This window comes from Ailuropoda melanoleuca, chromosome 1 (assembly GCF_002007445.2).
Source record: "Ailuropoda melanoleuca isolate Jingjing chromosome 1, ASM200744v2, whole genome shotgun sequence".
Lineage (NCBI taxonomy): Eukaryota > Metazoa > Chordata > Mammalia > Carnivora > Ursidae > Ailuropoda > Ailuropoda melanoleuca.
Window position 1 is genome coordinate 160,904,926 of NC_048218.1, and position 24,140 is coordinate 160,929,065.

The window sequence follows — 24,140 nt, forward strand, 5'->3', positions numbered from 1 at the left end:
GAGATGCCCTTCAACAGATAAATGGATAAAGAAGATGTGGTCCATATATACAATGGAATATTACTCAGCCATCAGAAAGAACGAATACCCAACATTTGCAGCAACATGGGCAGGACTGGAGGAGATTATGCTAAGTGAAATAAGTCAAGCAGAGAAAGACAATTATCATATGGTTTCACTCATTTATGGAACATAAGAAATAGCAGGGAGATTGGTAGGAGAAGGAAGGGAAGAATGAAGGGGGGATAAACAGAAGGGGGAATGAACCATGAGAGACTATGGACTCTGGGAAACAAACTGAGGGCTTCAGAGGGGAGGGGGGTGGGGGATTGGGATAGGCCGGAGATGGGTATTAAGGAGAGCACATGTTTCATGGAGCACTGGGTGTTATATGCAAACAATGAATCATAGAACGCTACATGAAAAACTAAGGTTATACTGTATGGTGACTAACATAACATAATAAAAATAAATAAAAAAGACAAAAGAAATTCTAGGGGTGAAAACTATAACAATAGAAATTAAAATTAAAAATACAATTGATAGGTTCTATAGCAGATTATAACTAAAGGAAAATCAGTTAACTGGAGATATGTAGAAAGAAAAATCCACAATAGAACACAGAAAGACAAATCGAGGGGGAGAATGGTAAGAACAGAAGATGAAAAAGAAGAAAAAACCATAATGAGCCAAATAGAAAATACAAAATAACATGGTATGTTTAGCTTAAATATATAACTAGTTATCATTAAATATAAATGAATTTAAATGTTCCAGTTAAAGGATAAAGATGAACAAACTGGATTCTAAAATATAACTAGGGGGGCTCCAGTTGAGGGTCTGACTCTTGGTTTCAGCTCAGGTCACAATCTCGGGGTCAAGGGATGAGCCCTACATTGGGCTCCAAGCTCTGTGCAGAGTCTGCTTAGGACTCTGTCTCCCTCTCCCTCTGTCCCTCCCTGCCCCTCTCTAAAATAAATAAAAATATATGTTTAAAAATAAAATAAAATACACAACTAGATATTATTTACAAGAGACACATTAAAACAAAAAAAATCAGATTGAAAAAATGGATAATGATACACTATGCCAACATTAACCAAAAAGAATTCTTGTCATTAAATTAGTATCAAAGTAGAGTTTAAAAGGGGGGTAGGAAGAGCATTGCCTAAGAAAAAAAGGGTCACTTCATAATGACAAAGGCTCAATCCACTAGGAAGATATAAACATTCCAGTTTTGTATGTACTTAATATTAAGAACTCAAAATACATGACTCAAAAATGTGTAGAATTAAAAGAAGAAAAAGACAACCATTGTGGGAGATTTTTAACTCACAACCTGCCTCTTGGTAACTGATTGAACAAGACAAATATATACAGTGTGTGTGTGTATTCTACTTAAAGGATTTAGAAAAAAACACCATATCCAGAAATATCAGAATACACATACTTTTAAAGCACGTGAAACATTTGTAGGAATTGGCCACCTAATGGATTGTATAACAAATCTTAATTTCAAAATATTGAACCACACAGAGGACATTCTCAGACGTCAAGACAATTAAGCTGAAAGTCCGTTAGAAAAACATCAGAGGGGCGCCTGGGTGGCACAGCGGTTAAGCGTCTGCCTTCAGCTCAGGGCGTGATCCCGGAGTTATGGGATCGAGCCCCACATCAGGCTCCTCCACTATGAGCCTGCTTCTTCCTCTCCCACTCCCCCTGCTTTGTGTTCCCTCTCTCGCTGGCTGTCTCTATCTCTGTCAAATAAATAAATAAAATCTTTTAAAAAAAAAAAAGAAATTCCTCATCTGTTTGTAAATTTTAAAATATATTTAAAAATAATCCATTGGTCAAGCCAGCAATCACAGAAGACATTACAAAATATTTTTAACAAAGCATCTCAAAATTTGATAGAGGCAGCTGAAATAATGCTTAAAGAGAAGCTTATAGTCTTAAATACAGATATTAGAAAAGAAAGGCTGATTTTGAGCAGCCAAGTATCTATATTAGGATGTTAGAAAAGGAACAGCAAATTGAGCCCAAAGAAAATAAAAGAAAAGTAATAATAAAGGTAAGAGCAGAAATTAATGAACTAGAAAAATGAAGGTACAATAAAAAGGCTTAATAAAGCCAAAATTTGGCTCCTTGGAAAAACCAATAAAATAACTTGTGGTTTATTATACAGTGAAATACTATATAGCAACAAAAGGCAACAACCCAGGGCTGATTGTAACAACATGGATACAACAAAAATAATGTTAAACAAAAGAAGACACAATCGAGTATATATGGCAGGATTGCATTTACAGAATGCTCAAGCCAAACTTGAATTACACCCAACTATCTCATTTAGGGATGCCTACAGCAGTGGTAAAACCACACCGAAGAGCAAGGAAAAGTGAGGCTCCTGGCTCTTTCCTGTTGGTGAGGAAGGAATGTGATTGCGAAGGGCTGCAGGAGGGACAAATCTTTGGTGCGGGCCCCACCCTAGTATTGGATTTGAGTGGTGGTTTCATGTATTCACTTTATAATTATTTATTATAAGCATTCCTTATACATGTATGTTTTATGCACTTTCCTCCCCATGAGCTATAGTTGGCAATTCAAAACACTTCCTAACAAAAATATACAGGCATCTTGTATCAGATATTTTGAGACATTCTAATGGCCTATTCCGGTTCCCTTAACCATTCAAAATACAGGAATTTCAATTTGAATGATCTTACCCATATTGATAAGGCATAGCTTACATAAATCAAAAATCTTGGACTGATGAGGTAGATCAAAGTTGCTCCTAAAACACATATATCCAAATGATAAACGTTATTAACTAGTAATATGTATATATGTATCTCTTTAAATAACATCTGGCTGTTAGAGAAAGTAAAATCCTGTTTGGTGTGAATTTGCTTTGAGAGCATAGCCCAGTGCTAACTACTAATACAGGCAACAGAAGAGCAGCTGGTTTTATTAAACACGTTAGGGGATTCTCAGGGCTTCTGTTTTTTCAAAGCAGTCTTCACTCCCCTGAGTGACCACTAGGGGAATATTTAGTCACATTCCATTTCTCAGGTCTAGACATGGAGGCAGAGAAGGAAGCGAGCCTTCACACTGCAATCCAGGCTTTAAAGCACGTAGTCTGGAGTGTAATGGAGGAATATGGAAACAGCAGCAACTCCAGCTGGTAAGGCAGAACAGTGGCTTTGAGTGGATGTCACTCCTGAGCAAAATCTGAGAGCCAAGTGGGAGTTGAGCTCATGAGGAGGTTTGAAGGTAGAGATAGCTTTTTAAGTCGGGAGAACCACGGACATGAAAGTCTGGAGAAAAGAGAAAGCAATAACTGCAAACAAGAAAATGCAGAGGTTGGGGTACAAAGCATGAAAGTTAGAGTAGGAAGTAGGGAGGATGGAGCGGTCCAAAGGGACTGCTTTCCCAGAGTCCAATGGGACTCTTTCCCAGAACGAACAGGGAGGAGAGGTGAATTGTCAACTGTGCCCTTCTGTGGATTCTCAGCTGCAGGGGGCCTCATCTTTGGCCTTTTCAACACACTCATTATACCCACAGAGCTGGGGGCTGGAGCCTGCCACAGCTGTTCACCTAGGAACCCTCTCCACTTCCCTTCTGCCCATCTTGACCATCACTGCTCATTCTGGTCTTTCTGATACTCTCTCCAAAATGGCAGCTGATCCCCCAGCGCAGTCTTCGTGGTCTCCTCCTGCAACCTCCAGTGTGTCTTCTTTGTTTTAGAGAGCTCTATTGAACTCCCACCAACCCTCTGCCTGCCTGCATTGCTGTATTTTCTATAGATGCTACCATCAAGTCAGATCTATTTTTGCAAACGCCACCTAGCATATCCCCGGTATAGTGGCAGGGATTCCAAGTCTATTCCTTCCTGCCTGCCTGCATACCTGCCCTCTTTTATGTATTCTTGCATTCAAAATTTAATGAGCATCTACAATCTTCCAGGTATTTTGCCAGGCACTGGGTAAAAAAAAAAAAAAAGGTAGAGTTCTTACTCTTCTGTTATTTAGAGATAATAGACAATAGACAATGAATTATAACCCACTATGATGAGCTTCAGATTAGATGGGGCTGGGTACCATAGAGTCACCCCACAAGCCAGTCATGGGGGAACTATGATAGGTCACTTAAGAGGCCCTCTGGACCAAAAGGAAGCATAAGGCACTGGGGAAGGACATCAAAGTTGAACCCACCATCTCCTGACACAGGAACACTACCCTGCCACCCACCCCAAAGCTAGAAGACTAGGACCTTGGCCCTTCACACCTTAGAGACCACTAGCCCTGTGGCCTCTCTCCAGGTTCATCCCAGTCCTTCAGCACCTCAGCAATGCCTGAGGCACCAGGATTTTGCTGTCTATATCCCACCCCAGCACTGGACAAATTCTCCAGGAACCATTGAAGAGTAAGGTCTCTGGCTGGTCCCACAGCCTATTCCAGGCCAGCCCCACGGCCCCTAGCTGGTAGCAAGAACTTCCTAGGAGATGACCTCTCACATCAGAAATTCTCTAGAATGTTTGCAGATCTTCCATCTGGCCCAGCCAGGAGACAGAGTGTGCACGGTGGGATATTACCCATGCCCGGCTGATCTCACTTCAAATTCAAATCACTAACCATAAGTGGGTCCTTTCCCACTCTCCTGACTTCTCCTTTTTCCTGAAATCCTTCCCACCCTCACTGTAAGCTGGTGATCTTGCTTCCTATACCACTGAAGATACAAAAGCAATGGAAGAGGACTTCCTTGAGTTCCCATCACCACACCTGCCCACACCTATGCTCTGCCTTCCTTCCTGTTCCTATGACTGCCTGTCTGCTCCCAGCAAAGTCAACTCCTCACCGCACCTCTCTAGTCTCCTCTCCAGGACATCAACCCTTATTTAAAAAGTGATATATTCATATTATATTAAGATTAAATTAAAAGGAAATGTTCCATATAAAAGATTGGGACAAATCACTTAAAATATCTATCCTAAGGATTAAATCTAACTTTGGAGGTAGAACAGTCACATGGTTTCTATTAGAGACAGGACGGCTCCAAGGGGTCACTGCAGGGAGACAGGTAAGCCACAGGCTACTGGTGCAGCCCCAATAAGATCCTTGAGTCAGGGAGCCTGGTAGGCCTGGTTGACATAGTAGAGACGGGTGCTCTTGGGCTTGCTCCAAGCCAGGCCTGCAGCAGAACCCCCATGTAGCAATCAATGTCACAATCACATTGCAGAGAATACCCAGAAACGGGACAGCCAGCCATGGTATACTCGAGCACAGTGCCGGCCATCAATATCAGATGCTAAATCATCAGGCAAATGGGCCATTGTAGTGGGGAGGGACTTCTGGACACTAAAAGACCTTCTGAGCCCAGGCCATGCAATTCTTTTTTTTTTTTTTTAAAGATTTATTTATTTATTTATTTGACAGAGATAGAGACAGCCAGCGAGAGAGAGAACACAAGCAGGGGGAATGGGAGAGGAAGAAGCAGGCTCATAGCTGAGGAGCCTGATGTGGGGCTCGATCCCATAACGCCGGGATCACGCCCTGAGCCGAAGGCAGACGCTTAACTGCTGTGCCACCCAGGTGCCCCCAGGCCATGCAATTCTGCACCTTCCAAGGATGCATGATGATTGCGTGGTTAGGTGGCTATCACTGGTCTGGGAATTCATTCAAATGCATTTGCAGTGAGTATGCCCATCCTTCCTANCGATTGATCCCAGTGGTGGTTAGGTGGCTATCACTGGTCTGGGAATTCATTCAAATGCATTTGCAGTGAGTATGCCCATCCTTCCTAAAAAGAAAACTTACTGTTGTACAAAGGAATAGGGAAGAAGACAGCAGGGAACTCTAGTTATAACGATTATTTGCTATGGTCAATAAGTGGGTTTCCATTTGAAGAACCCAGATGTCAAGAGTATCCTATTATATTGGCCTCATACAGACTGTGGAGAAAGTAGAAATCAGAACAGTTGCCAAAAGCTTCCAATTCTCTCTTTCTTTCTTAAGTCTGATAACTCAGACTCAATTGGGACTTTTCGTAACAGCCAGGCACATCCTTCCCTCATGAACAAAAGAACCTGGGGCCCACCTATTACAGGGCCTGCCATGTAGGGGACACTGGGTCAATTCTGGCTAATAATATAATGAGTAGTAGATATTCTATTCTGCTGCAGAGTGTCTATCCAACAAGAACGACCTTTAAAAGTACACTGTGCAATGAAATTTATTATCAAACTTGAAAGTGAAACGAAAGGTAGTTTTCATGTATGGTTAAAACGTTTCTGTGGCACTGGGCTGAAGAGACCGTGTGCAGAAAGATAAGAAACCTGAAGTCTCTTTTTAGACACCAGTTATCTTTCTCTTAAACAGCAACACAATAGAGTGAAGAGTGAGTGGTGGCTTTACTTTCATCTAAAATCATTTCTGTTACCTACTCAAACAGAACACTTTCCCCTCTAGAGAAAAGGGTCATCTGTTTAACAAATAGAAAGTTGCTGCCATTTCCCCTTTCTTCTTGTTTACAGGACATCCGTTTTGTTCAGGGAGACAGAGCATCCATAGGCAAGGGGATGAATCACAACGGATGAAGTCACTCACTGTGATGCTATTTCCCGGACTCCCTGTAGCTAGGATTGGTCCCTGGCTGTTCCAGCCACTGAGGTGTAAGCTGAAGTTTCGGCGGGGGGGGGGGGGGGGCGCTTCTGGGAAAGATTCCATATTCTGATAAAAGAGGCAAGTGCAAAAGGAGAGCTTGCATTTGCCATTCCCTACCCACCCCCTTGCCTTTGAATACGGCTGCGATGCCTAGAGCCACAGAGGCTGCCTCGCAATCATGAAGTGACAATGTCAGAAAGCAGCTGGTGGAGGGTCACAAGGCAGATGGGTGGCTGGGATCCTACTGCCATCTCTGAGTTGCTGGACCAACCCTGAATGGATGACTTCTGGAGTTCTTATTCAGTAAAGGAATAAATGTTCTTAAAGTTTAAGTCTTTGTCAGTTGAGCTTTCTTGTATGAGCAGCCGGAAACATTTCCAACTGATACACAGAGCTTTAATTACAGGTTCAATGACTGCCCATATACCCAGGATCTAAATTTAACCACTGCTAATATTTACCACATTTGCTTTATCTCTTGTGTGTCTTCAATATATGTTGAAAATAAGTTGTTATAACATCATAACACTTTACCCCTTCAGCACATAGCTCCTAAAAATAAGCACATTTTTCTTCATGAGCACAATGCCATTATCCCTCCTAAAAATATCAGCAATTCTGTGTTATTATGTGAGAGCTAATCCACATTTAGTTTCCGCTACTCCGCTACTTTCTTCTTATAGTTGGAGAAAACTTCCATTTAAATGGTACAAGTGGGGGCACCTGGGTGGCTCAGCCAGTTAAGCAGATTAGGCATTTGACTCTTGGTTTCAGGTCAGGTCATGATTTCAGGGTCCTGAGACGGAGACCCATGTCAGGCTCCATGCTCAACACAGAGTCGGCTTGAGATTCTCTCCTTCTCCCTCTGCCTCTCCCCCCACTCGCTCATATGCTCTCTCTCTCTCTCTCTCTAAAATAAATAAATCTTAAAAAAAAAAAATAAACGGTACAAGCAGGAATTGGTATTTTGTTTTACCTTTTCTTCTTTAAAAAAGATTCACCACTTCCGCCTCTCATAAAAACAAAGTTTCATTGTCCAGCCCATTATGGCTTCCGAGCCCAGGAGATGTGAATAAAGCCGAAGAAGATGTGAACAAAGCTCTGGACACTATAACCAATCACCTAAAAGCCTCAGCCAAAAGTGTTGTAAGAATTCCCATTCAGAAACTTATTTGGGATTGAGCTCCTGGTGAACTAATGCTCTTCTGAATTAGCGAGGCAAAGGACTAGAACATTCAGTGTGGAGTAAAGCGTCCTCTCTGTGAGATAAGCTTCTCTAGTTTGGGGACCTAACCTTAGCCTCCCCTCCCCAAATGACCCTACACTCCACAATTTACACGTAACTGTAAAAAATGGACAAGAGATGACCTTTTTTTTTACCCACAATGGTGGCAATTATAACACTAATTGTGTACTTGAAATATCAACACACTTTATAAACATGATTAGGAAAAATTAAGATGCACCCACAGTCTGGGAGAGAGAGATGGGAAAGCAAAGCTAATTGTTTTGTGACACTTAAATTAGTGAAATCAATTGAGATTTTTGTGGAACACTTGTTACATAAAAGACCCATGTTGCTTGATTATCTTTGCTTATTTTTTTAACCACCCATTTTAATGGAAACCACTATGGCTCAAAGGAACTATGTGATTTCAGATAGATGATGTGACTGTTGCAGTATTACCCACCCTCCAGCCCCCCAGAGGTGATGTGCCCCCTTTCTGCCGCAGAGCTTACTAAGGGAACATCTACCCAGAGACTTACCTAAACGACTCTTCTCTTTCTTCATTCATCTCGTGGTTGCAGTTTTAATCTGTTTCCCCTCATCTTCTGAATTTTCAGTGTCATTTAATTCTCCAACCATTATGGTGTGCTGTGAGAAAAAGATTTCAAATAATGAAAAATACATTTAAACTAGTATAGTATGGTCATAAACTGGAAGAAGTTAATGTGCTTTAACTTAATTCCAATTGGATTCTTTTAAACCATTAATATTTCATTTATTTCAATGGCAGAAAGTTAATTGTGTAATCTATTATTAGGGCTTTATTGCAGTTGAATAAAGTCTTGGCAATTGCTGTTGACAGAGGCTTATTATTAATGCTCAAAACCAATTATTTGGGGGGAAACATTCAGCCAGCTATAATCAGAGACTCACGAATTAATCACACAAAAAATGGTTAAAGCTATGTTTGACTACATTGTGCTGCCGTTCAACTCAGGAAAAATGGTGTAAATAATTTGTCCTCCTTTAACACGTGATTTTTCCAACTTTAATTTTTCAAAAGGGCAAATTTACAAAGCTTGGCATATCTGATGCAAATCCTAAAGAAACGCTTTGATACGTTTTCCCCGAACACGTATCCACAAGAGTAAATGCTTGCTTCTGCTAATGACTATTTTACTTCTAAATAGAGTTTGGGTTTTTTTTTTTTTTTAAAGGAATTTCTAAAACTTAAACATTTTGCTTACCAAACAGAGGCAGCAGGAAGGTTTGGATCTTTCACTGGACTGCAGAGGACTTATAGAAATGTGAATTACAAAGTAGGGCAGGGAAGAGCTTCTGAAGCCCACGAGGACGTTGCTACCATAGACCGCTTTGTGCAGAAAGTGCTCGAGGTGCAAATGTTCCCTGTGGGCTGTCGAAAGGGAGGCCAGCAGTTTCTGTCAACCGTGACCTCCCAGCACAATATGCTCTGGCGGGACGGGAGGGGGGGGGCCCTTCCAGGCCTGTAGGTCACTGCACTGGGAAAAGCTGACACACCATCTCTCCTACCTTAGCTTGGACAAGGACAAGAGATGTCCAAAACATCCGTATGGACACATGCGGGAGCCTGGGACAAGATGCATTAACATCGGTTAAGATTCTTAATGAAGGGAGTTATATTTTGCACTTTGGCATATGTCATAAATCGCTTAGAAGCAACAAGAGCTGGCCCCCTGCAGAGCGCCCCTCAGGGCTGTAGTTCTCCAGACCTTTCTCCCCCCAGGCTTTGAGGCATTGATTCCCGTCTCTGGTGCGTCATTCCCTCAGCAAACTGCCGGCCAGGCCCCTCACAGATGAATCCTCCTGAAGGTTAATGCCAAGCCCGTCTGGGGGCTGGTCCTCCGAGGCGGATTGACCCTCTTTCCAACAGCAAGGCCAACCTAACCGAAAGGATTCCATTTTTTAATGAGAATTTCAGGAACCAGTCTTTCCTTTTGGGTAGAGAAGAGTAAGATTGGGCAGGCTTCCGGTTCTTTGGATAACGTTTAGTAGCAGCTGTGGCCTAACAAAATCTTTTCTTATGTTTTTTCAGTTCCAAGGCCTTAGAACATTGGGTAGCCTTGAGGCTTTGTTTCACTTCAGTGATGATCTAAAATATTTCTCTCAGACTCTGATTCTCCAGCCCCTCCATGTTTAGTCCATACATCTTGTGACAGTTAATGGCAGACAGTTGAGAAATCTACGATAACAAAGCTTTTACTTTCTAAACGTTCTACCAAAGAAAGCCAGAAACATATAAAACATTCAATCTGACACATTCCAGATAAATTATTTAAATTTTGCTGCAAATGCTTCCGCCTAAAATAAATGGCTTTGCTTGTGGAAACACGTATGGTACCACACATTTGTCAAAACTCTCCACCCCTCTGAAGGGGCTGTAGTCCTGGTAAGTGCAGAGCCCAGCGGAGCTGAGAGTCCTGCAGGCTGGCGGGCTGTGACACGAGGCCGGGCTCCCCCCCACCCCACCGGATTCGCCGCCCTGTCGGGGTCCCGGGCTCTGAGCCAGGCACCCAGCGGCCGCTGGAGAAACGAGCCCGTTTGCTGTATTTGCAAGTATAATACGGTAGCCGTATACATACATAGCATAGGCATCAGGATAGCCACATATATTTAAACAAAAATGCCTGTGGCTTACCTCAGACTGTCGGTCATGAACTAGAAAGGCTTTGCTCACCAGGAGAGGAAGAAGGAAATAATTCCCAAAGTTCGGACAGAAGTGGGGGGAGGGGAGAAAAATGGTTCCTTATTTAGCGTAAGGCGACCAGCTTCCTGAAGAGCACCTTTCTCTACACAAACTGTAAAAATCATTTCAAAGTTTACCACTTTCTGGCTTTTCATACCTTTAAGGAACAAAACTGACATAAACACAGCCAATATTTTAAAAAAGAGGCAAGGGGTTGTTCACTGACCTCCAGGAAGCTAGGTCTTCTCTCTCTTCAGAGATGTTTCTAGGCTGCTGTTTCAAGTAAGAGGAGCTGGCAACTGAGAAATTGTTGTGAGGCGTGTACATGAAAGCAGATGAGATCTCGCTCTCCGGAGATTTTCCCCCTTGGTACACACTGCCTGATAGAAACAGGCGCCTGATGTGGTAACCCAGCGGCAGCTGAAACCTCAAATTGAAAGGCTCAAAGGAGCACGAGGAGGAAGCAATGGGGAACCAGATCACACAGAAGGCCTCTCCAAAGCAAACACATTCTAGTTCAGACCAGTTCAATTTTCCAGCCTGGACGCCCTGCTCCCGCAGACACTGGTGGTCGGCGTTTCTCTAAGTACAAGAAACGCTAACACCTGTGCCCGAGCGCAGACTCAAGTCAAACACTCTGGGTTCCGGTCCAGCCTCCTCCACTCACCAGCCAGCTGGCTGCAGTCCGGCTCACTGATTTCTTCAAGCCTCGGTTTCTCACCTCTAAAATGGGGATAATAATAGTACTTACCTCAGACTGGTGATAAAGGTTAAAAAAAGAATGATAATGCATGAAAGTGTATAGGAGAGTATCTGGGGTAGAGTTCATGTTCAAAATGGCATAACTATTGTCATTTATTATTAGCAGGATTTCCATTATTCAGTTTTCATCATCATCAACATCATCGCCGTCATCATTATTATTATATTCAAGGAGTTTTGGCGGACCTGAGGTAAAGGTGTGTAACGGCAATCATCAGGAGGGAGAAGGTAATGAGTAGTTTTGAGGAAAATAAAATTAAATCCACACTCTCCCCTCTCTCCGCCATGTCAGACCATCCTCCCTAAAACTTTGGGATTAATCTAGGCATTCCACGGGGATTAAGGTAACAAACTGAGTCCCTCTGAGCATGATCCACGCTGGTAGAAATAAAGCCATCAGGATGACATGGAGTACAACAAAAAAATGTAATTTTACTCTTTGGAATTAAGTTTTAAGTGATTACTCCCTAAAGAGTTTCTCCTCAAAAAAATTCAAACAATACGGATACAGAAAGGCAAACTTTCCTTTGACTACTATCCTCTACTTCTAGGGCTCTCCCCAGAGGTAAGTATTGTTATCAGGGTGGAATTCATCCTTCAGAGTTTTGTCCATAGAAAATACTCTATTCATTTTGGTTCACATAAATGAACTCATACTCTATGTAACATTTGGTAACTGCTTTTTTCATTCAATAATGTCTAGAGATGTTTCCATGTTAGCATATATAAATAGCTTTAACTTTTCCACTCTTCTCAGAGTGTGTTTATTCCTAATAACTGAATGGATTGCTTCAATAGGTCTGATGACAACCCATCTCTTGCCCTCTTCTGTCTGTTCTTTGTGGGAGGCATGACCCTAGTTTGAGAGTCTGCAGATTTGTTTTCTGGTTCTAGTAGTTCTAACTAGAAGTAAGACCTTCACATAATCATTAAGGCACCCTGAATTTCAGGTCCCTTATCTATCAAATGAGAGAATTGAATTACATGGGTTCTAATTTCCAGTACAGCTACAATCATCAGGGTTTGGGGCACTGGGACAGAAAAACTATTTCTTCCAGTAACAGAATGAAGAAAGTTGTGGGAGTGGGCAAAAACTGATGATTTCTGAATACGTTCTTCCTGCAAATAGGTATATGATTTCCACAAAGTTAGGTCCATTCCTAAACTAAAGTATGGTTTCCCTAATTTGTTTAATGCACACATGGTATTCAATGGTATGTGGGCTTTGTTTGACATCACAGGAATCAAGATATTTTTGAGTAGTCATGCATACACAAATTAGTCTGGCAGAATTTGGTTAAAAGTATTTGCATCTGGGCTATTTATTAGGGATGGAATTAGGATGTGAGAGGCAGGTTTGGGGAAGTGAGTACTAAAAGGGAGAGATTTGAGTACCCTAAAAAGGTTTGTTCATTCAGTCAAGAGGTAATGAACACCATGTCCAGTGGTGAGGAGATTAAAACAAAGAACCCAGATTGTTAGCCTTTGTGCTCCAAAATCTTAGCCAGGGCGTGTTCCTCACCAGGAGGGTGTCTGCATTATGGAGTAATTCTCTTGCTCTCCGTCCATCACCAAGATACTTTCCTGTTAGATGGCTCAGATGACACTTTAAGAGCTGCTTGTCAGCATGTCTTTTTAATGAGGTTCCCTTCAACTCACCTATCAGTGTTTAAATCAGTAGAGAAGAGAGGGATGGTTGACAATAACCATTTTATTACTATCAGGATTTCTGGAATGTATAAAGCAAATATCATTATTAACACCAAAAAATATTATCTTTCACTAGAAAACAGAAAACTGAGACCTATTATGGCCTGGATGAGCAGTGAGAACATCTGGAGTATGTGAGGAGGTTGAATATGAGGGCTGCAGTGTTAGATGAGCGGGAGAGAAAGACGCAGCAAGCCATCACCTACATTTTCCCTTTATCCTCTGAACTGCAGCTGGTTGTAAAGACTTGGGGTGTCCTTAGTATGACCTGCCCCACACCCCCTGGTGCTGAGCCCACAAGGAAGTTAAGTTCCACTCCTTTGCCCCCCACCCCTCCAATATTCTGTTGGACCAGCTCACATCCCAACCACGTCTCCACTCCCTAGATGCAGCCCCAGAACTCTAAGACTGGGGTCTGCTGAACTTATTTCTTACTTTATTCCCAGGATCAGCCTTGTCAATGGAGTTAGAGAGACAAAGCACAGAACCTGTCAACCCCATCTGGTTCTCTAGTTGACTAAAGAATTCATTTCTTAGCCTCCAGCCCTTAGACTCCCTGCATCAAACAGAGTTATAGTTAAATGAGCATTGGAATAAACAGGTCAGGCTCCCAGCTCAGCGGGGAGTCGGGCTTGGGATTGTCTCCCTCACTCTCCTGCTGCTCCTCCCCCCATTTGCACTCCTCTCTCTCTCAATAAAATCTTTTTTATTTTTTTATTTTTTATTTTTATTTATTTTTTTAGATTTTACTTATTTGACAGAGAGACAGACAGCCAGCGAGAGAGGGAACACAAGCAGGGGAAGTGGGAGAGGAAGAAGCAGGCTCCCAGCGGAGGAGCCGATGCGGAGCTCGATTCTAGGACCCTGGGATCATGCCCTGAGCCGAAGGCAGACACTTAATGACTGAGCCACCCAGGTGCCCCTCAATAAAATCTTTTTTTTTAAACAGATTATATGGACACTTTGGCAAAAATACTCAGGACTTTAAAAAGCAGTCATTAAAACTGCTATGTCTGTGTTAGACTGAAATTCTCAAAAATACTCCATAAGTATAACAGGCACTCCTTTTCTGAGAAACCATTCCATTCATATTAACTTCATGTCAGAAAAAGCTCTGACGGGCTTAATCTTGGTATTTCCCTTCTAAGCGAAACCATTTGAATTGCTGAAAACAAATTTCGTTTTAGATAGTTAAAAATGCATGTTTATGTTGTGTGTGTGTATTTAATAATTTCTTTACAATTACAATTCATTTCCACTGTGACTAAGTAAAGCATTCTAGGTATGATGGCAACATGAATATGTGAAATTAAATAACAGATCTAATGTTACTTCTTCCTCATTTTTATTCATTTGCAACCCTTAGTACCAGTCTCTGTTAAAATTTAGTTCTATTTGAGTCATTTATATATAAATGCTATCTTGCCAAGACATCTCTAGAGGTGCTGGGGAAATGACAGAAATGTAAAAGCTCTGCAAACAGTCCTGCAGGTGCTGAAGCCCACCAGGTCATCCATCCGGAAGCCCAGACCCCTGAGTCCCACAGGTGTGTGGGCCACGTCAGGTCAAAGGCTTTCCTTACGCCTTTAACCCTCCCTATGAACTGCTGTGCAGTTTTGTCTTAAACACCATGTGACTTCCAGGCACTCATCACTTTTTTTCCCCTCACCTAAACTTTGTTTTGCCCCGCACAGTGAGGCAAAGAACCCTGGAAGCATCATTTCCATATTGCAAGTCCTCATACTGTGTCTGCAGAAATCCATTCATTGCTTCTGAGCTAGTCATTGTGTTTTAATATTCTACCCTTTAGATCTCTTGTGCACCCTGCTATTTCTCTAAACAGTCACATGCAGGAGACGGTGTAGGGCAAAGACAGCACCGAACACCAGCAAGGTAGAGAGGCTGTTTTTATTACTTTGATTTCCTCATGTTGTACACTCTGTGATATCCAGCCAGATGAGCTCTGTGGTTAATATTATATTTGAAATGAAAAAGATTCCAAGTTCTTCAAAATTTGCATTCTCAGAGGCTGTCTTCTTTAATTTCTACATTTTAAAAGCAATCTTCTAACAACTAAGATCATATTTAAATCGGCTTTGCAAATTCCAGCAAGAAACTGAGTCCACGTCACTTGAGGATCTATTCTGTCGACTTGTCTTGCTTCCCCCTAGCCAAAAAGATAAACCATTTAAAAATTTGTAAAATTAAAAAAAATTTTTTTTTAAGTGTTCAACATAGAGCTACTTAGGCTCCCTGGCAATTATGATATAGAAGGAGAAAGGGACAAAAAGATAGAATGCCAAGAACTGGAAGAGAAAAACTCATAAATTGAATATAACTCTAAAGCAATAGAACAAAGCAAAAATTAATGGGCAGACTGCAATTCTGGTTTGGTTATTTTTGAACTAAGCCTGAATTTATTTGTTCAAAACGACCCCTACAGAGCTGTTTTAAGGGCACACAGCTCCCAGCTGCATGCATTCCTTTCATATAACAATTAAGTAGCAAGGCCAAAGCACACAGCTATCTAACAAAATGCACAGCCCAGAAAGTGAAATGGGCTTTAGTTTCAGTTTACTTGCAGGCTCCTAGCTTGAAGTCTCGTGTCTACACCTTAGTTTTGCCTTTTGTACAATTCTCTTTGGTTATTGCGTGGACTTAAAAAAAAAAAAAAAGAAAGAAAAAAGTTCCTCTGAACATTCTCTGGCAGAGAGAAGAAAGACCTTGTTCTGTTCCCATCTCCCATCCTAAGTTTCTCTGCCATCTGTAGTTTTTTCCTTCCCAAAGAAGAGTCTTCTCTGACATTCTGGGAGTTCACAGTGTAAATCTACCCCTTATTAGCTCTGACTATCTGGCAAGCAACTTGATGTCTCTAAGCCACATGTATTCAACAAATATTGAGTTACTATATGCCAAATAATTTTCTAAAGAGTGAGCAAGACAAAGCTCCCACTTACTAAGCTCCCATTCTTATGAAAGGAGAAACAATGAGCAGATGGAAAAGCAGCAGTTAATATGTCAAGTAGCACCAAGAGCTGTAAAGAAGAGTAAAGCAGGACGATGGGAAGAGAGTGAAGGAGGGAGGCAATTTTAGAGAAAGCCATTAGGAAAGGACTCTGTTGGGTATGAGGTTGGGTCTGAGTCTAAATGCAGTAAGGGAGGGCATCATATCTTGGGGAGAGAACAACTGCAGACAGGAACAAAGCTTTGGAGAAGGAGCTAGTGTGGCTGGAGTGAGGTCCATGTGAGGCAGAGCAGGAGGTGAGGACAGGGAAAGGTGCGGGGCAGGGACTTTAGATTTTATTGTCTCAGGAAGTAGTTGGAGAGTTTTAGCAGAGGAGTGACATGATCTTTTATCATGTTATAAAAATGGCTCAGATTGATTTTGTGGAGAATGGACTACATGGGAGTAACCACGGAAGCAGAAAGACCAGAAAGGAGGTTATAGTAATGGCTACGGCAAGAGATGATGGTAGCCTACTAATCTATAACACGAGGATAACGGTAGCAACGACTGCGGGGCACTGTTGGGAGAATGAAATCGGATAATACATGTCAGTGGCTCATCACCATAGCACCAGTACATAGAAATAACTCAATGTCAGCATTATTGTTGTCATCATCAGGATTATTTTGGGGTGATTCCTCAACCACAACTGGTAACTCCTTTTCTAATCCTTGGCACTTCTTTGCTTGAGGGATTTCAAATACTCTTTATCCCCTCTAAATGTGTCCTCCTGGGTCCTAGAGCCTTGCATACAGGAGGGTATATACGTTTGGTCAAAGATGTTCAAAATGCTTTGTCAAGGCTATTTTTATTCGTTGTGGTTGCCAGTCCTGCCATTTATGACAACAGAGTAGCAGCCTGGTGGAGAGTTCTGGAACTGTATTGCTTCCCAGGGGGCATCTGGTAATGTGGGGGCCATTTCTGGATGTCACGTGACAGGGGAACAGTGTTGGCACTTAGTGGGTGAGGCCCAGCAAAGCTAAATAAGAAAACCCTACACAGTAAATTATTTCCTACCTAAACTGCTCATGCTGTTGCTCTGGAAAACATGCAGGTGGCAGGAGAGTCTCCATGCGAATTGTAGCAGCCCAACTCCAGGGAAGTTTGCAACAGGGGAGGGGTGGCCTGAGGATGCTAGGGTAGAGGAAAGAACATTGGGCTGAGGAGCAGATCTCAGTCTCAACTAGAACAATACAAGTCATGTGATTTAAATTTTTCATTCGTTGTTGAGACTCAACTTCCCTATCCATCAAGTGGGAGAATTTTCCTCGACTACTTCCTTGGAAGGTTAAGGCAATTCAATAAGATAATGTCTGTGTATGCGTTTATTTAATTGTAGACCATCCTGAGGCTGAACAGCCTGTCTCTCTGCACGCACAAATTGTTAATGAGATAGAAAATACAGTCTCTGCCCTAGAGAATTCATAATTCAATCATCATTAATACAGAGCTGCAAGCTTCCATTAGAGAAGAAAGTAGGAAATGTGTTTTCAAACCACAGGCTTGGTTTTCACAAGTCAAGCATTTTATATTTAATTAAACTTTGCAAATGCCAGTTCTCCCCCCGTCATTAAGCTTATTTTCTCAAGTATATCCATATTGTACTAAAACATATGAAATTAAAGATATTAGCCTTTTAAAAACAAACTCACAAGTAACATTGTTTATGACACCTACCTTCCTTTAAAAATGGGAAAGAAAACAACCCAATGGCACAAATTAAGATTTTTTTCAGTTTTGTTTTAATTATGATTGTCTCCTTTATGGCAAAATGATCTCATTGGAAGAAATTCTGATCCTCTAGGATAAATTTGAACTGATCTTTTATCAAATTTTATTTTTACAGTCAGAAAACAGCTACTTCTATGCATTCATTCATTATTCACTCGACTTATTAATAGATTATAATTATTATTTACCACAGGCCAGTTTTGTACAAACTTTGTCCTAAAGGGCACTCCTACCCCAAATAAACAACAATATGGGAATGGGAGGTATAGTGGCAACAAATACTAACAGCTTGAGTTTGTATAGTACTTTGCAGGGCATAGCTTTCCTTAGTAAAATAAATTATTAATAACAAAAAATAACAAAAAAAGAATTGTGTTAAAATGTACTGGGATTAAAAATTTGGCAAACTAGGTATGTTATATAAGATTAATCATTGTGTCAGACACTGACTGTTGTTTATCCTATATTTACTACCCTTTTTTCTGTTAATAAACACCAATTCATTCAGGTAGCAGGCAGAGACCCCTCTATTTCAATGTAGATGGATTTCTGTGCCATTTCCAGAATATGAATCTTAATTTGTCTAGCTCAGTCACTACCTGCGGACAATGATTGCTATAAAGGTAGAAATAAGAACCAGTTTCAGTCAATGAGATATAAATAAACATCTGTTGTGTGGGCTTCTAGGATAGCTTTTGATCCACTGTATTATAAAAACAAACTCTGATTAGGGATGTATATTCTAATGCAAGAGTAACCACTAAAAATTGCAGTAACATAAAGGGGCACAGCCTAAATACCAGCAGATAAATTAAAATGGAACACTAAAAAAACTTTTTAAAAAGCAAAAGTGTAGGAATAGAAGAACAAGAAACAGAGGCTACAAAGGATGAGATATTGAAATTGCAGAACTAAATCTAACCAAATCAATAATTATATCAGGTTTATGATCTAAACACATCATGTAAAAGGCAAAGATTGTCAGAGTGAATAAGAAAGCAAGACTCAACTATATGCTCCCTACAAAAGGCAATACTTTAAACAAAAAGACAAATAGGTTTGAAGGCAAACAGAATTTCTTAAAAATGTGGTGAATTCTAAAACAATGTTTAAGCAACCCAGCCTAAGTCAGAAAAAAAAGGAAACAAAAACAGAGGAAACTGATAGAAAACAAATAGAATGTCAGACGTGAGCCCCAACATGTCAATAATTACATTAAATGTAAATGGTGTAAACATGCCAATTAGAAGACAAAGATTGGCAGAGTGAATAAAAGAACATGATCCATCTCTATGCTATCTACAGTGGGTGCAGAGCTCTGGATAAAGCCCAGAAATGCTGTTAAACATCCTACAATCCACAGGATAACTCTTACCTCTTCCACAAAGAATTATTGAGGCCAAAATTTTAATAGTTCTGAGGTTGAGAAGCTCTGAGCTACAGTAATCAAGACAGTTTGCTATTGGCAAAAACATAGTATATAGACCAATGGAACAGAATACAGTCTAGAAATAGAACCTTACATATACAGTTAGCTGATTTTTTCTTAAGTGCCAAAGTAATTCAATAAGGAAAATCTTTTCAACAAATGGTACTGGAACAATTGTATATCTATATAGAGAAAAATAAACATGAACTCTTTCTTCAAATCACACACAAAATTAAGTCAAAGTATATCACAGAACATAAATGTAAAACCTAAATCTATAAAATCTATAAAACTCCTAAGTGAAAACAAAGGAGAAAATCTTTTTTACCTCAGGATAAACAAAGTTTCTTAGATAGAAATACTAAAACATGGATCATAAAGGGAAAAAAATAAATTGTACTTCAACAACCAAAGATGTATCAATGGCCATTAAGCACATAAGAAGATGCTCAATATCATTAGTCATCAGGGACCTGCAATCAAAACCATAGTAAGATACCACTTCACATAAACTAGGATGGCTAGAATTTTTTAAAAAACAGGCAATAACAAGTGTTGGTAGGAAGGTGAAGTAATTGCAACTCTCATTAACCACTGGAAGGTGTGTAAAATGGTGCATCCACTGTAGAAAACAGTTTGGTGATTTCTCAAAAGGTTAATCATAGAGTTACCATACAATCCAGCAATACCACTCAGCTATGGTCTACATGATTCTGTATCTCCCCTGCCCCCCCATTCATATGTTGAAATCTTAATGCCTGATGTGATAGTATTAGGAGGTGGGGACGTTTAAAGGTGCTTAGGTCATAAAGGTGAAGCCCTCATGAATAATAGTAGTGTTCTTGTAAAAAATATGCCACAGAGCTCCCAAGACCCTTCCACCATGTGAAGACACAATGAGAAGTCTGCAACCCTGAAAAGTCCCTCACCTAATCATGCTAGCATCCTGAGCTCAGACTTCCAGCCACCAGGACTGTGAGAAATAATTTTCTATTGTTTCTAAACTACCCAGTCTGTGGTATTTTGTTATAACAGCCCAAACAGACTAAGACACACTCCTATGCATATAACCCAAGAGAAACAAAAACATATATTCACATAAACACTTGCATACAAATATTCACCTTTATTTATAATATACAAAAACTGGAAACAACCCAAATGTCTATCAACAGGTGAATGTATAAACAAATTGTGATATATTCATACACTGGACTACTATTTAATTATCTTAACTACAAAAAGGATAAACTATTTATTCCCACCATAACAAGGATGAATCCCAAAACAATATGCTGAATGAAAGATGCCAGGAAAAGTATGTACTTTATGATTCCATTTATATAATTCTAGAAAGTGGAAACTAATCTTTAGTGACAGAATGCAGATTAGTGATTGATTCCTGATGGAATTGGAGGGAGTGATACATTTTTTTAAGATTTTTTTTTTTAATTTTTAAGTAATTTCCACACGCAACATGGGGGTCAAACTCACAACCCCGAGATCAAGAGTCCCATGCTAAACCCAGTGACCCAGCCAGGCATCCAAGGAGGGATACATTTTAAAGAGGTACAAGAAAAGTTTTTAGTTTTCCTTTATGGAAAAAAAAAAAGGTACAGTAACAATATTTAAGCTTATGTAGAAATGGAATATGGTGAATGCAAAGGAATTGGTTAAAATGAGAAATGAGATTTGGCTAAGCTTCTTTTTAAAAAAAGATAAAATATTTCACACCCTTATGTTTATTGCAGTGTTGTTTACAATAGCCAACATGAAGCAAACCAAGCATCCATCAATAGATGAATGGATTGGGGCACCTGGGTGGCACAGTTGGTTAATCACCCAACTCTTGGTTTCAGCTCAGGCCATGATCTCAGGGTGTTGGGATGGAGCTCCCCATCGGGCTCTGTACTAAATAAATAACATAGTAAGACCAGTATCATAGAGGATGTAAAGATTCCAAGTCCTAAAGAAAACTTAGTAACTGAAAATGAAAAAGAATTTGTCTTTGGGATCTTGTAGTGCTTATTTCTGGAATGAAAAGTGAAATAGAGCAGGCTTCATCATGTTCTCAAGAGGAAAAGGGTACAAGTCATATTTTAAAAGAAAATATTTTTTTAAAGTCATCTTGTTTAATTTCTTCTCATAAGAATTTAATAATATCATTGAAGGAAATTTGCCAAAAAGGAAAAAATTACCATAATCTCGTAAGCCTTTATTTCATATAATTCTTTCTAATCTTTTCCCAAATGCAGGCATATTTTTACATGGCATTATGTATTCTGCCTTTTCACACAGGGCATCAAATATGTTTCATTTCTACATGTTATTTAATAAAATGAAATATATTATTTATGGAGGTCTTATTTAATCTGATTAATAATTTCACCATCTAATAGAAGGGATTTATTTATAGGAAAATACAAAACTATAATAGAGGGGGGAAAGATAAATTTATGAAGACATATGACTTGCTCCTGTCTAAGAAAGCTAAGTAAAATATTAACATGTTTACTAAATTAGATTAAATTAAATACCAGTTTTATTCTCCAGCCCCCTCTCTTGACAAATTAATAGTGAAATTTATCTGGAAAGAATAGTGAACAATCATACGGCACCATTTTTATTTTATGATGATGATTAGTAATCATAATAGCAGTAATAGCAATATTATCATCATAATCTTAATGCTGGCATCGTTTTGTTCCAGAATGACATTGATACTCACTGACTCAGATCAATTAATGTCTCCATCTCCACTGACTCCTTAGTGAAGAAGAGAAAATGCACATACCACTGTAAGCAAAGAGGCAGTATAGGGCAGAAATAATTCAAGAAGACAGATAAGATTTTTTTAATACATCAAAATTTGAAAAGAATTCCAAATAGGCTAGCATTAAACATTGAATGCTATTTTTTATTTTTTGATGTTTAAAATTGAAGTTCAATTAATTAAAATATAATGTGTTATTAGTTTCAGAGGTAGAGTTCAGTGATTCATCAGTCTTATATATTACTCAGTGCCCATTATTTTTAAATCTAGGGGAAAAAATTGGTGTATTTATCTCAGCTATGGAAGACTAATACATGACAAAATGGAGGCCATTTTCAGATATATGTAACATACAAAAACCTGTGAAAGTATACAATATTAAAGGAAAATCAAAGAAATGTGTAATAAACTACTGATAAAAGTTTACTACCCAAATTATTGAGCCTCAATTTCAAATGTATAAGATTAATATCTTATTCTACCCGATTTACAATCAACATGGACAAACCATTTACACATAGAAACTTGCAGACGTCAACTTACCAAAATGAAAAATGCACAATCTTGCAGGGTTTCTTTAAAAAGGAAATGGACAATTTAGGGCACAATTACACATCTTTTAAAAATTAAAGGTAAGTTAGGGGCGCCTGGATGGCACAGTTGGTTAAGTGTCCAACTCTTGCTTTTGGGTCAGGTCTGATCTCAGGGTGGTGAGATCAAGTTCCAGGTCTGGCTGCACTCTTCCTCGGCCCCTCCCCCCTGCTCTCACGCTCTCTCTCCCTCTGAAAAAATTGAATAAATCTTTAAAAAAATTAAAAGTGGATTAAAGCTTAAGATTGTGGGACGCCTGGGTGGCACAGCGGTTAAGCGTCTGCCTTCGGCTCAGGGCGTGATCCCGGCGTTGTGGGATCGAGCCACGTCAGGCTCCTCTGCTATGAGCCTGCTTCTTCCTCTCCCACTCCCCCTGCTTGTGTTCCCTCTCTCACTGGCTGTCTCTATCTCTGTCGAATAAATAAATCTTTTAAAAAAAAAAAAAAAGATTGGAAGCACTGGTTGATGGGAGTGGGGTTGGAGGGCAGAAGAGGAACACATAGTTGCTAACACCTAGACGTAATGCATAATTTGGAACAATGCAATTTTTTTTTAATCATTCAGAAAATCTACCTAGCAATAAGCCATAAAAGAACGAATGTCTTTAACTTGGTAATTCCATTTGGGGAACTATACAGGTAATAATTTGAACCAGTATGTTTAAAGTATTGATATAACCCTGGACAAGTCATTTAACTCTTGGTTTTGTTTGACTATATGTGATGTGTTGCTGTAAAAGGCAATGGTTCTCACATTTAGTTTGCATTTCAATCACCTGACCAAGTCTGGTCCAAGCTCCCAACAAAGAACAAGGGTGTCTAGGAGGTGAGGAAACTACCCTCATCTCCTTATTCAGTTTAGGTTAAGATATGCCTGGGTTTGTTAAAATAAACTTTTATATTGAAACAAAAGTAAAAAAATAACAAAAAAGTATCACCACCTGGTGACATCTAGGCAGAGACCAGATGAGGCTGGCTCATTACCTTAGTCTGTCCATGTGACCTCATTACAGAAACCGTTAGCCTTTCCATCTAAATCCTTGAATCTAGGGATCAGTTAGAACAGGAGAGTTCACTTTTTGAAAAACATTTATTGAGGACTTTCTAGGTGTCAGATGCTTCATTAAAACAAATGTTTTCCTGGGGCTTGTCTAAACAAATCCTCATGAGGAAGTAATTGTGTGGGCAAAACGTTCTGAAGGACACATAGGTAGACCCAGAGTGACATGCTTATAAAAATGCAGATTCTTGTGCTCCAGCCCCAATTCCTCTCATCTGCTGAACCAGAGTCTCTGTGGATGAGGCTGGGAAATCTGCCCAGAAGATTCTTATGCAAGCAGTTTGAGTGCTACTTTTTTTTTTAATTTTTTTTTATTACATTATGTTAGTCACCATACAGTACATCCCTGGTTTCTTTTTTTTTTTAAGATTATTTATTTATTTATTTGACAGAGATAGAGACAGCCAGCGAGAGAGGGAACACAAGCAGGGGGAGTGGGAGAGGAAGAAGCAGGCTCATAGTG

General features: G+C 39.9%; 2 long non-coding RNA genes across 2 annotated transcripts in view; both read right to left on the reverse strand.

The window, feature by feature from the left end:
* LOC117803989 overlaps positions 1 to 11,934 on the reverse strand; it is a 22,061-nt gene extending 10,127 nt beyond the window's left edge. The window contains exons 1-2 of the long non-coding RNA XR_004628130.1: positions 10,842 to 11,934; positions 8,430 to 8,538 (exon numbers count right to left, since the gene is read on the reverse strand). This is a non-coding gene — a long non-coding RNA (uncharacterized LOC117803989). The remainder of the gene's footprint in view (positions 1 to 8,429; positions 8,539 to 10,841) is intronic.
* A 2,825-nt stretch (positions 11,935 to 14,759) lies between these two features.
* LOC117803990 overlaps positions 14,760 to 24,140 on the reverse strand; it is a 21,806-nt gene continuing 12,425 nt past the window's right edge. The window contains exons 2-3 of the long non-coding RNA XR_004628131.1: positions 17,112 to 17,228; positions 14,760 to 15,254 (exon numbers count right to left, since the gene is read on the reverse strand). This is a non-coding gene — a long non-coding RNA (uncharacterized LOC117803990). The remainder of the gene's footprint in view (positions 15,255 to 17,111; positions 17,229 to 24,140) is intronic.